The sequence below is a fragment of the Spermophilus citellus genome (assembly GCF_964194105.1).
Source record: "Spermophilus citellus genome assembly, chromosome: 13".
Lineage (NCBI taxonomy): Eukaryota > Metazoa > Chordata > Mammalia > Rodentia > Sciuridae > Spermophilus > Spermophilus citellus.
The window spans coordinates 53,070,227-53,083,264 of NC_138193.1; positions in this window are offsets into that span (position 1 = coordinate 53,070,227).

Here is a 13,038-nt window from a genome sequence, read left to right on the forward strand (position 1 = left end):
AGAGACTCAGGAGGTTGAGGCAGGAGGATAGCAAGTTTTAGACCAGACCAGTCTCTGCCACTTAGTGAGATCCTGTCTCAAAAAAAAAAAAAAAAAGGCTTCAATCCCTGGTACCAAAACCTAAACCCAAACAAACAAAAGAAACGTTTTTGTAGACAATCTGCCGCAGCTAATTAGAAAAAAAATAATCTCATCGTATAGACTTTTAGTTTTCCAGAAATTTATTACCATGTTGGCCCTGTTCCCTAAATCTTCTAAAGATCAAATTAGCTTTTAGCTTTTATGATTTAGTTTTCATTTCCTATATTTTATTTGATCTCTAAACTTGGGTAGTTTGATTTCTCTGCAGAATTAAGTGTATAGTTATGATATGCTTTAAACTTATGTGTTAGATTTTCCTGGTGCAAGACAGTTCCAGGCAGTAGCAGTTTAGCCAGTTGTGCAGAATGGTTCATTTTGAATTGCATGGTATCTTCTGTGTGTGTGTGTGTGTGTGTGTGTGTGTGTGTGTGTGTGTTTAAGAGCAGTTCTAGATTTCTATCTTCAAAACTTTAAATGATCCTTATAGCTTGTTGAATAAACTGTTGAAAGTTTTCTAAGTATGTGAAAAAAAATATAGTCTCACTTTTCCTGCTAGCTTCTTTGTTATACCTTAGGCACAACTGCATGGAATGGATCAAATAATGCTGGCTCTATTTCATAGCCTTGTAATTTTTCATTAGAAATAGGAAATGAGTCTGACAAACATTGTCTTTAAGAATGTGCAATATTACTTATTTAAAAAAATAAGCTCCTATCAACCTAGTCTTGAATTTTTTATTGATAAGCTTGTTTAGTTCTCAAATGATAAATTTGGTTCTGCCATGTTGGATTGTGCGTAATATCATTTGATAATCTGCTGACATAAATATTAATCCTAACATGACTCTAAAATTATACTTTATAAATGTAAGATGCAGAAAAGCAATCTCTGAAGGATAGAAAATAAAGAGCAAAAATTATACGGATAGCTCCCCCCATCCCTCACCCCCATTAATGTGTTCTTTCATTGCAGAGTGGCACAGTTTGTATTGAAGAAAGTCTATCTGAAATAGTCATTTAGTGTAATGCTGTTTAGAGTATTATAACCACTTGATGGCACCCTTTGATTTGGTACAAACCTCATTAGCCATAGCACAGAGAGGACAGTATTTGTAATGAAATAACACGAAAGAACTAAAGAGACTGCAAGGTATCTAGTTAATGTAGAGATGAAATGAATGCAACAGCAAGGCTAAGCTTGCCTGACCCTTCATGAGAGAATAGATGAAAAAAGGAAGAATAGGCTATTGTGCCAAAGGGAGACGATGAAATTCAAGATCCACACACATAATCTCTGGCTCAGCCTCTGAAATGTTAATCCCTGGATAGAATTATTTGAGCTATAGATTGCAATTTATTTTCAAAATGGCACTTTGTCAAACAATACTTTTTATACATTTGATGTTTAGAACTATCCAATTTTAGTATAAAATGGTTCACAGAGCACTACCTAATATTTAAGTAGCAACTCTTTAAGGTTGTGATTGGGAGGATGGAGTGGGGTTGTTTCTTCACATTAAAATACTAATTGTATTTTAGATGGAGAACTTTTGCTTTCCTTTTAGTGACAGTTTAGTTTTGGTACCAGGAATAAAGATTTTTAAAGAATGCTTTCTGTTAAAATAAGTGGTTTAGAACAGTTTTCTTTCATGTGCTAAGAATATTTTTCATAGTTATAGAACAGTTCTATCATAGTCTTCTGATATTGCTTAAAAATACTCTAGTCAGTGAAATTGTATATTTTGGGCTGGGGATGTAGCTCATTGGTAGAGCACTTGCCCAGCAGGCACAAGGCCCTGGGTTTAACACTCAGTGACATTAAAAAAAATTGATAAATTGTATTTCTCTTTTAGAATTTATGAACTTTTCTATTCTAATAATATGTTAAGTATTTGTATATTTCCCCTTATTTAAATTACCCTACTTCTGCCCACTAGGAAATGTTTTCATAGTTAGTTTGTGATGTTTTCTTCTTTAAAACTTAATTCCCACATTTTAGAAAACCAAATTTTATTAGTGTAGGTGGAAGGAGGAAGGTGTTGCATATGTCTGTTGATTTCTGTCATTCAGTAATGATCACATTATAGACTTTTTCATACCATAAAAAAAGTAACTTTTTAAATCAGGAAGCTTATAAGAATTGTTTCTAGTTTCTAGAAACTTGAAATTCCAGTTTAACTATATACTGTTCCTTTCAACTTTTTCATGCTTATTTGTCAGAGGCTTCATTTTTCCCCTTTTCTTTAATTAAGAAAAGCAATTGTCCTCTATTTTATTATTAAGATATTATTTTACTTTGTTTTTAGATTTTTTTGTACCTATCAAATCTGAAGGCCTACCAACAGGTTTGATCTGTAACAAAAACCTGTATTTGATCTCCAGCTAATCATACCATTTCAATTCCAAATTGCAAATGTTGAAGGCATGCTTTGATCCTGTTAAAAGTATTAGATAATATAGCACAGATCTGTGAAACAACATTTACCTGTTCATTTATAAGTCAGTCTTACCATATGTTAGATTTGGTAGGAAAAATATTTGTGTAGTGATAGAGAAAGTGGCCTTTGTGAAAAGCATGTCCTATGAAAATGGCTTGCGTTTGGCAACTGTTATCTGTAAGTGAAACTGAAGAGTTAAGATTGAGAGCCAGGGACACACCTTTAGAGACTAGAAGTTACCTATGTTTTAGGCACCTCCCATCCTTTATAACATCAGGTTGTCAGGAACAGATGGTATAAAGTAGTTCTTTGCTGCTGCTAATAAAAATTCTCTGAGAACCGAGTAGCCATTCCAAATTACTTTTGGAGACAAAGGGTTCAGAAAATACATTGGAAAGATAGCAACATATAGATAGTAGACAAAGACCTGGAGGCTCTAATATTCATGCTTAAGTATTACAAAGTCGCTTCATCATTTCCGTAATTACATTTACTGATATTTTAATTTAAATGCCACCATGAAAGTGGATAGAGTTTCAAGTCAGAGTTTTAAAATGCAACTTTCTCAAGTATATAATCTCTTCCCACCCAAAGGACTACTCTGTGCTTTCTGTTTCTCAGAACTTAATGTTATAAAAGACAGGCACCACTTCTGGTATTCCTAGCTGTGACTCTGGATCTCACTCTTAACTTTTTATGATTATTTACGAAGATAGCTGCCAAAGTCAAGCCTGCTGTAACCTTTTAAGTGCCAGTGCATAGATCTGTGACTTCCATACAGTGCCAGTGCATAGATCTTCCAACCCACTGCACTGGCAATCTCATACCCAATACCAAATATAGTGTTCCAGCTTGGTGTCTTTCAGCATACACAAACTGGTCAATGTCCAGCTTTATCCAACCACCCACACTAAATCTGAAACCTTATGATACTGTCAGAAATGCCTGCAGGGTAGCACTGTAAATTTGAAAACTATTAGATTGTTAAAGCTACTAGGAAAAGACCCTATCTAAAGCTTATTTGTTTTCTTCATGCTGTCTTGCATTTTCTTTATGATATTAGTGAACATAGTTGGGTGGGAAAAAGGCATTTTATACTTACTTGTCTTATCATGTTCTCCTACTTGTATAGGTTATAGATTTCAGTGGACCAGTCTTTGAAAGTCCCAGTTGAACATTTATATTTCCATGGCAGCAATAGCATGCATTATTGATGTTGACCTTTACCCCGACATAGTGTAGTCTTGGGACATGAAAGGAAATAAATGAAGAAACTGCTCCTTGGCTTGATTTGTATTGGCAGAAGAAAGCAAACAGTGGTTTGTCAGGTTGTTAAAAATGTCAAAATACGATTCTGGGACAATTCATAGCACAAAGGTTTGGGTTTTGTTTTGTTTTAAAAATAATAGAGGGTGGTTGAATGTTTCTTTGAAAAAGTACATCTTTAAAAGAGAATTGAATTTCAGTAATACCTATGATAGATTGATAATAAGAAATATGTTTTTCCTCTTTAAGTTGCATGTTATTAGTCATCTACTTGTTTGCATGTTTGAATTTTAAGATTTAGAATTTTACAAGAAAATGATGTTAATTCATATGAATATTATGTGTCTGGTAAGGTGTTATTAAAAGAAATAAGGCTTTATCCCTATACACTTTGATAATGTTGCTGTGTTAGTAATCATATACTTTAAAAACTTGTCATTTCTACATTTAAGTTATGCAGGATACAACAGAACTCTATTTCAAAGTAAGGTCTGAAATATTTTGGTATAATTCTCTTTTTACTTCGGTATAGTGTTTGGCTTTGCAGGTAAAGCAACTGTTTTTAAAAGATATAAATAAAGCATCCTATTGCATAGAAGTTAGTGTTCATACCATGATTGAGCATAGCTATGTGCTGGCTCCTATGTTTTGTCTTGAACACATAGCTTTCAGACAGCTAATATATTTCAAATTAATGCTTTGATATTTCTGTTGTTTTTGTTAAGTTATAACTCACTGTTATACTGTAACCTTATACCTAGTTTCCTTATGCAATTACGGGTTTCTTGATTAGGACTATCAAATCAGAAATTTAGGACCTTTTTTAAAGGGGGCTTGGAAATTATCAAATTCTACTTACTCTTTTTACAGATAATGAAAGAAGGATGTTATGATGTAAAAACTTACTCACCATCGTATGCTAATCAGTGGCAAACTACTTACTTTCTTTTATTTCTTTACTTCAAGTCCAAGGTTTCTACCAATTTTTAAGTATTCACATGTATGTGATAACACGATATTAAATGTTTGCATTTGTATCTCTTCAAATAGAAAACAATTCAACTGATTTAGAAAAATAGAATTTGATTTTAGGGAGAAAAGAAATTTTAGTCAAAGTCTTTTTAGATAAAAGCTCAATTTTACTAAGGTGGCTTATTTGATAATATTTAAACAAAACAGTACTGTAATACCCAGTAACTATGCCTTGATTATCCATTTGGATTTCCTGCACAAGATCACCTGCTTCGGTTCATGTGGATATAGAAGTTACATTCTAAAATTTAAAAACCTGGTTAATTGTGAGCTTTGCTAATATTATTTAAAAAATAGACTTATTGAATAATGTAAGCTATGAATGCTTTAGTTTTATTTTAAAGATGGTTTTTATACAATTCTTAATTTTATAATCTTGTGGGAATATGAGTGTAAATGTTTAAAAAATAACTATGTTTGTTAGATAAAAAGTTGTTTTAATTAAACTATCAAATAGATTAATTGAAAAAAATTTTAGTTGTATATGATCACAATGCCTTCATTTTATTTTATTTATTTTATGTAGTGTTGAGGATCAAACCCAGTGCCTCACATGTGCTAGGTGAGTGCTCTACCACTGAGCTACAACCCCAGCCTGAGATGAATTTTTTAATGAAGTTTTTTGTATGTACACATGACCATTTTAAGGTTTCATGATTGCAATATATAGATTTATATTAGCAAATATTAAAATAAGGAAGTATAGAAATATTATTTGGTCAAGAATCCTATGAGACCACCATGTATATGCAGTCCATTGTCAACCAAAATGTGTGTGATGCATGTATATTAAATGTATTTATCAGCAGTTATATCACTCTTTTCATTTTGTAGAGAAAGTGGTATATTCACATAATACTTTATGTAGGCACTGTTCCTGTTCACTTGTTCTTAGCAGTACTTTTTTATATTGAGATATACATACTTTCTAAAACATTAAATTACACATTTAAAAATGTATACTGCAGGTGTTTTTGGTATATTTGCTGTGTCTTATGATCACCACTACTGCCTAATACCATAACATTTTTATCATTAACACAAGGAGTTCCATACCTCTTAGCAGTTAGTCCTAACTCCCCAGTTCCTCCATCCTCTGCGTTAATCTACTGTATTTATCTATGAATTTGACCATAGATATGGACATTTCGTGTAAATGGAAACATTTGCTGTTCATTCTTGAGTGGAATATTCATTTTTATTTAGGGCTTTCTGAATTATAAAGGGAAGGATCTGAAAACTCATAAAGGACTTTTATCCTTACTCTGATTTAGTAGCTAATCAGTGGTGGTGCCTAGCACACTATTGTCTCACAGGCAAATTATGGATGTATAAAGATAGTGATTTTCGTAGTCCTCCTGATGGCCAGGCACTGTCAAGGGCAGCTAAAGTTCCTGACACTTTTAATTTCAAGCAGCTTTCTTTGTTATGTCAAATTTCATTTTCAGTATGTCATAATATAAAAACATTGAGAATCACAGCTCTAATTCGTTCAAGAAAATGTCTGTTTTGGGCAGAGGATTAATAATGAGTTAATACAACTCAGTGATAGAGCACATACCCGTTATATACCAGGCCGTACATTCAGTCCCTAGCACTGCAAAAACAAGAACAAAACAAATGTCTATTTGGATTGTTTTTAAATAACATAAATGTTAGGAACCAACTTTGGAAATAGTTGATCTGGACTTCTTTTCTACTTGTGTTTATTTTCCCTATGCAAATAATTCAGTGGTTAGAGGGAGATATAGTGAGTAGAACTTGGCAGAGAAAGCATGAAGAAAAAGGTCAATATTTTGAGATACCTTGCTATACTTATGAGATAAGGTTATGGAAGTTTTATGCAAATTGAGTTGTATAAATTTATCTGTATAAAGTATACCAAAGAGTTGTCTGTTTAAAAGAATTCTGGGGGCTGGGATGTGGCTCAAGCGGTAGCACGCTCGCCTGGCATGCGTGCGGCCCGGGTTTGATCCTCAGCACCACATACCAACAAAGATGTTGTGTCCGCCGAGAACTAAAAAAAAATAAAAAAATAATAAAATAAAAGAATTCTGATTTATTTTCCCTGTTAAGCACATCTTTTTGTAATATAAGCAGTCTATACTCTAAAATAACTAGGTTTATCTTAAAACCATTCATGTCTACATAATAAATTAATAATAATGATTATTATAGGAGCTACCATCTTACTGGGGCATATCCATGCCCTTAGGAATTTGACGTCAATAAAAGCAATGGTTTTACATTTTTCTCAAGAAAATATGTGTTCTCACTAACAGTAAAGGATAAAATTTCTCTGAGATTCATGGAGTGTGAGGTAGATGGCCTTATACAGGAATCTGCCTGGAAGCATTCAGGAAATCAGTGGAGAGATAAGTTTGCTTCTAGCTGAATCGAGGGACTATACATCCAGAATTCAAGGCTGATATTATATAAAAGAAAGCATTGTCAAGAAGCTTATGAAGATTTTAGGAAATAGGTCAGAGCTGCATCCTCATCAAGGAAGCCGAAAATCCAAGATTAAGTCTTTAGAACAACCTAACAGATCCCATCTAATTGTAGAAATCAAGATTCGTGGTCTAGAAAGTGGAGAAGCACTATGGTTTCAGGAATATTAAGTGTCAGGGTCACACTGCAAATCAAGGTTCCAGGAATTCTGATCTGAACAAGGCGAGGGCTAAGATGGATGAAGAACTGCCTTAGGGAGGCTGGCAAGGAGAACCCTGTTAGAGGCTGGGACATGGCAGGCCTTTTCCAACTGGGGTAAGACTTTGAGACTTGGGTGTTGGAAATCAGGTGAGCAGCTTGGCTGCTCCAGAGAGCCTTCAAGGTCTACCCTGTCTGACAGAAACCCCGAAGCCTTTGAACCTCTCTGACTTCTGACAACAGCTTCTTCCAAGCTCCCATTGGTACCTGGGTAAGAGCAGCTAGCCTATTCAATAAAGCAGCCTGCTCTATGACTAGAAGCTCACTGCAAAAACTACAAATAGGAACAGGATATTAACATAGAGCTGAGGGGAAATCCTGTTATAACTGCCAAAGCTGAGTTTCTGTTACTTGTTCTAGAGGTTGAACATTTTAACAAACCATCCCTAGTGTGTTCAAATGCACACCGTTGCTTAATGTAATTAAAAAGAAGTACCAAATAGGAAAACTCATACTGTAACACTTGGAATAAATATAGGGTATTGAGACTGTTTAAAAGCTAGTTGTAAACCTCTTCTTATTAAAAAAAAATCTATTCATATAAAAAATAGGCTTTGTAGCCCAAATTTATGAGAGGTACTCTGCTGTGTTTCATATACATTATTCCATTCAATTAGCCCATAACCATAAGAAGTAAGCACTGTTATTATTTCTTCTTTACAGATGGGAAATCCCAAGTTCAAAGAGCTAACCCAGGACATGTAGCTTACCATTAATTGGCAGAGCCTGTGTTCAAACCCACACTTGTGTCAATTTCAAATAATACACTTCGAATTGGTTAACTTTCAGTTACTGTAACAAAACATCTGAGATAATACACTTAAAAAGAGGAAAGGTTTATTTGGGCAGACAGTTTGGAGATTTCAGTTCAGGTCAATTGGCCCTGTCACTTTTGGGCCTATGATAAGATAGCACATCATGACAAGAGCATAAGGTAGAAGAAGACACCTCGTGGCAGCCAGGAAGTGAAAGAGAAAGAGGAAGAGACCAATATGCACAACCCCCTTCGAGGGTACCTGCCCAGAGACCTAAGGCCTCCCCCTAGCCAGTTCTGGTGGCCTATGTGGCTCTGAAGGCTGAGGCAGGAGGATCATGAGTTCAAAGCCAGCCTCAGCAACTTAGCAAGGCCTAAGCAGCTCAGTGAGACCCTGTCTCTAAATAAAAAACAAAAAAGGGCTGGGGATGCAGCTCATTGGTCAAACCAAGAACAACAAAAAAAGATCTCTCACTAGATCTCCCTATCTCTCTTAAAGGTTCCATCACTTTCCAATAGTGCCAAACTGAGAACCAAGCCTTTAACACATTAGCTTTTGGGGGACACTTAAAACCTAAGCTTGCACTCCTGAAGTATCAGCCATGTAGCAAGACTGTGCTTCCCCACCAAAGGCTGAAAACACTGCTGAGTCTTTGTTTCAAATGTTCCCTGAGCTGTCTTTTCACTAACTGGCTGCAGAGGTTAGTTGAGTATCTTCAGTCCTAGCCTTTGCTGGGGATGAGCAGCCTCTGGGGGGATGTTGAGGTGGGCCTGATTATAGAAGTGGGCTTCCTCCCTTGCCACAGGCCCACATCCGCCAAACTCTGGCTATTTCAAAATGCTGGGCCTTATCTAGCAACCCTTGCATTCCTGCCAAGAGCCCCAAGCAGGACACATTCCTGACTGGGTGGAGGGAAGAATTCCTAGCATTCCTCAGCTATGGTCCTCCAGGAGCTCCTAAACTCGAGTGGGATGGGAAAGAAAAAAATAATATGAAATAAAACAAAAACCCTTCATTTCTAATGTTTGGAATTCATTTGAATTAAGTCCTACTCTCCAAGCCATGCAAAGGGGAGTGGTAAAGAAAAAAAAAAAAAAAAGAAAGAAAGGGATTCAGGACCTTGGAGAAATGTACTTAATGAAATCGGAAATTCACAACTCTTTCTCAATAGTCTCCCGGAGTCTATGCAGTCTTTACATTTGACCTTCATGGTTGACAGTTAGGATTACTTGACATTCTTATACATCATAGCATTTGTAATATCAGTTATAGTTAATACGTAGAATAGTCCAGATGTTTGCCTGGCATGAACATTACCTTTAACAGTAGCACATGTATTACTTTAATAAATGGATTTATGTTTTACAATGCTTTGTCATTTTATAGGTTCTTATTTGATCTTTATTTAAAAAAATGAAACCTAGGAGTTGGCATTATTTCCATTTCATTAAACAGAAATCTGAGCTGAGAAGTGAGGTTAACTTGCCTAACTTGCCTAACAGCTGTCAAGGCAGAAATGGTCTGCCACCAGGTCTTCTGACTCTCCTCCAGCATGTCTCATTCAAATTCTCCCATTGTGGCATCACAGATGCTACAGGGTGGCCACCTGGAGTCCGCCCAGTTAGAGGATAACATCTGATTCTCCCTCCCAGAGAGAGAATCCAGTGAGAGACTGGGGATTTAGAGGGGCATTGGGTTGCTGGTTAGGGAACAAGTTCAGGAAGTGTGAGACAGGAAATGTGATCCTCCAACTGGAGAAGCTGAACCAAAAAGCCAAGCCTCCATCTAACCAGTGATTTTTCAAGGTTTGGATCATAGCCAACAGGTAGGCCACAAGTTTCTTCCTGATGTTCAGCAAACTGATCCCCAAATAGGTCTTTTCCTTGGATCTTACTAGCAAATGTTTTATAATGCCCTAGGTTTTTATAATTTGTGTGTGTGCCTCTAAAGGCTACTTACTAATAGCCGCTGAGTTAAGAATTCATAGTATTTGACATTCATAAATAAAAATGTAGTAAATAACTAGAGTTTAATTAGGACTTAACTGAATATTCTCCTGGCTGGTAGGCATTGGCAGTATTTGTAAAGTTCCCACGGTAAACCTGCATAGATAGATTATTGAAATATCCTTAGTTTGGGGAAGGTTGATTTGTTATTGCATCAACGTATATTGAGTGATTGTATCTTTCAATGATTTCTATTTCCATTTTTTAATTGTAAATTACACTTTCGTTTACCTCCATCATCATCTATTTTGTTTGAGGTAGATTGTTAGTTTAACCTTATAGTAGGATAGTAATGCCTACTCCAAATAAATTAACATAATATATAACTTATAATTTTTCTATGACAACACCCTAAAACAAGTTTGAATTAAAAGCAGATATTAATATAATGCTCACCAAATGTTTTGCACAGCAATACTTTATTATTATTACAGGATTCTTTGAAAAACAGGAATGGCTAGAGGAGGTGAACCTTCCCCACCCAAGTGAGACTCCGTCAAAAAAGTTTGCCAATCACTGGGCAGAGAGAAAGAACTTGGTTGATTTTAGTGGGCTGGAGAGAACTAGATAAACCAGAAAGAGTGAACATTTGAAGTAAGCCCGGGAGGCAGAAACTGGAGAGAGTTCTCTTGCTGAAGAAGTGATGCCTACAGTGTCTTTACAGATAACTGTGGCCTCTGGCAGGGATAGGGAAGGAGCAGTTAAAAATGAACATGTCCCCAGGGTGCCATACAAAATAATCTGGCTTGTGCACTGTGAAAAAAACACCTTGCCAGGTACAGCTGTCCTTCACTGACCACAAATTCTAGTAACCAAAGAAGGAGAAGTGCAATTTGCCTCTACACAATAGCTTTTAGCAATCGATTTTAAAGTACCCATATGTGCAAATCATGGCCATGGTCCACGAGGAACTTCAGAAAGTTCTGGGATGTTGATTTTTCATGGATATACTGAAGGTAGCCACTTCCTGATCCCACTCAGACAGAATGGCTGAGTGTCCTAAGAATATCGAGAAGGTATTAGTCTTTGAAACTTAGGAGAGTTCGATAATGTGCTTACATGTCTGGTAAAATCAGAACATGGTTGTGTGTGTGTGTGGTAGCTGGGGAAGCCTAGGTACAAAATGAGGTCTTTCTTCTGTTTGTTGAAATGCCACCAAGAAAAACCTCCCCATGCCAAAAAAGGTGGGGGCACCTCAAAGGGAAGAACCTATGGAGAGGTGTCTTCTCACCCTGAGAATCTTTGAATACAGGCAGGAGGAAATCATTGGTTATCATTAAAAATGGAAAGTTCCTTAAATTAAGCAGTTCAAAATAAAACAACCCTTTTCAAAAAGCAATGTTATAAATCTATCCTGGACTATAACTTCATGAATACTTTATGTTATAGGCTTTCTCCCATGGTTAATCATTGTATGTGTCCCATTTCATAAAGTGATAATTGCCTTAGAGTAAACCTTAGCGAAGAGTAAAATATCACTGTAGATATAGATATAAGATAATATTTAGTTTGGCTGTTAAAAGTTATACATTTGGTTTCTTGTTTAGTGATTGTGGGGAAAGATGAGCTGACATTGTTCTATTAACAAACATTTTGCTGAGTTTCCATATTCCTTTCAGAATTCACATTTCAAAAATGATCAATATTTTTAGCTTATTCACTCTGAGTGACTATTTATTTGGCATAAATTAAACTAAAGGCTAGCCCATGTTTCTAACACACCAGCCAGGATCCCACAGGACTGTGTGGTTGGGAAATTCTCACATGGGTATTGTCAGATTGTATGAGATTAATTATTTTTGTTTTCTAGTGGTTTATCAATCCGCAAAAGACAAAGCCATTGTTTTGCTGGAAAAGTACACAGAAACCACATCACTTTAAAATATATAAAACAGGTTCTCTCTACCTATAGTCAATGAAAATTAAAATTCCCAAGGCTATGGCCAAGTTCTATAACTTGTTCCCTTAAATTATGGACAGACAAGCCTACAAAACCATCATTTTTCTCAGCTCTTAACATGAGTATAAAGGCGTATTAAGATATAAAATTCAGAAGTCTTTGAAGGATAAAGCAAAAATAACAGACAAATGTAGCTTTTTAAAGATCCAGATGAAATAAGAAGGGAGAAATATAGTAAAACTAATAATAATCACTCCCATCTTTTTTCCCCAAGGCAGGGTAAGATGGGTTGTTTTGTTTCTTCTTTTGATTGAAACCTGGGGCTAGCATTAGAGAACAACTATCACTTTAGAATTTAAACCTGCATTCACATACATTAGCTTACTGAGTTCCAAAATAAACTATTATTATCTGACTCATTTTTTTTCAGGATCTAGTCTTTATTTTTAAAAATATCATAAACATAATACATAGTCATGAGATTAATTCAAAAACAGGTTTTTAAAAATAAAAATTACTTAACTTGATTTCAAGGTTAAATCCCAGTACATCCATTACATTTGTGTTACCCTTTGTATATTTAGCTCTCTACATTTTAATTGTTTGTTCATTTGCTAAAAACAATGATCTTATTCTATTTGTCCTTTTTGGAACCTATTTTTTAACTCAAAAGAAAGTTTCCATTTCCGATAGCTCGTTATTTTGAATTGTACTTTTTGATTTGTCGAAACCATATTAGACTCATTTCATACAGAAAATACTGAGCCCCAGAGAGGCTAACTGACTCAATCAAGGCAGCTCAGCTACTTAGATACACCCTGGACTCTAAGCTCTGTCTTCTGACCCCAAAG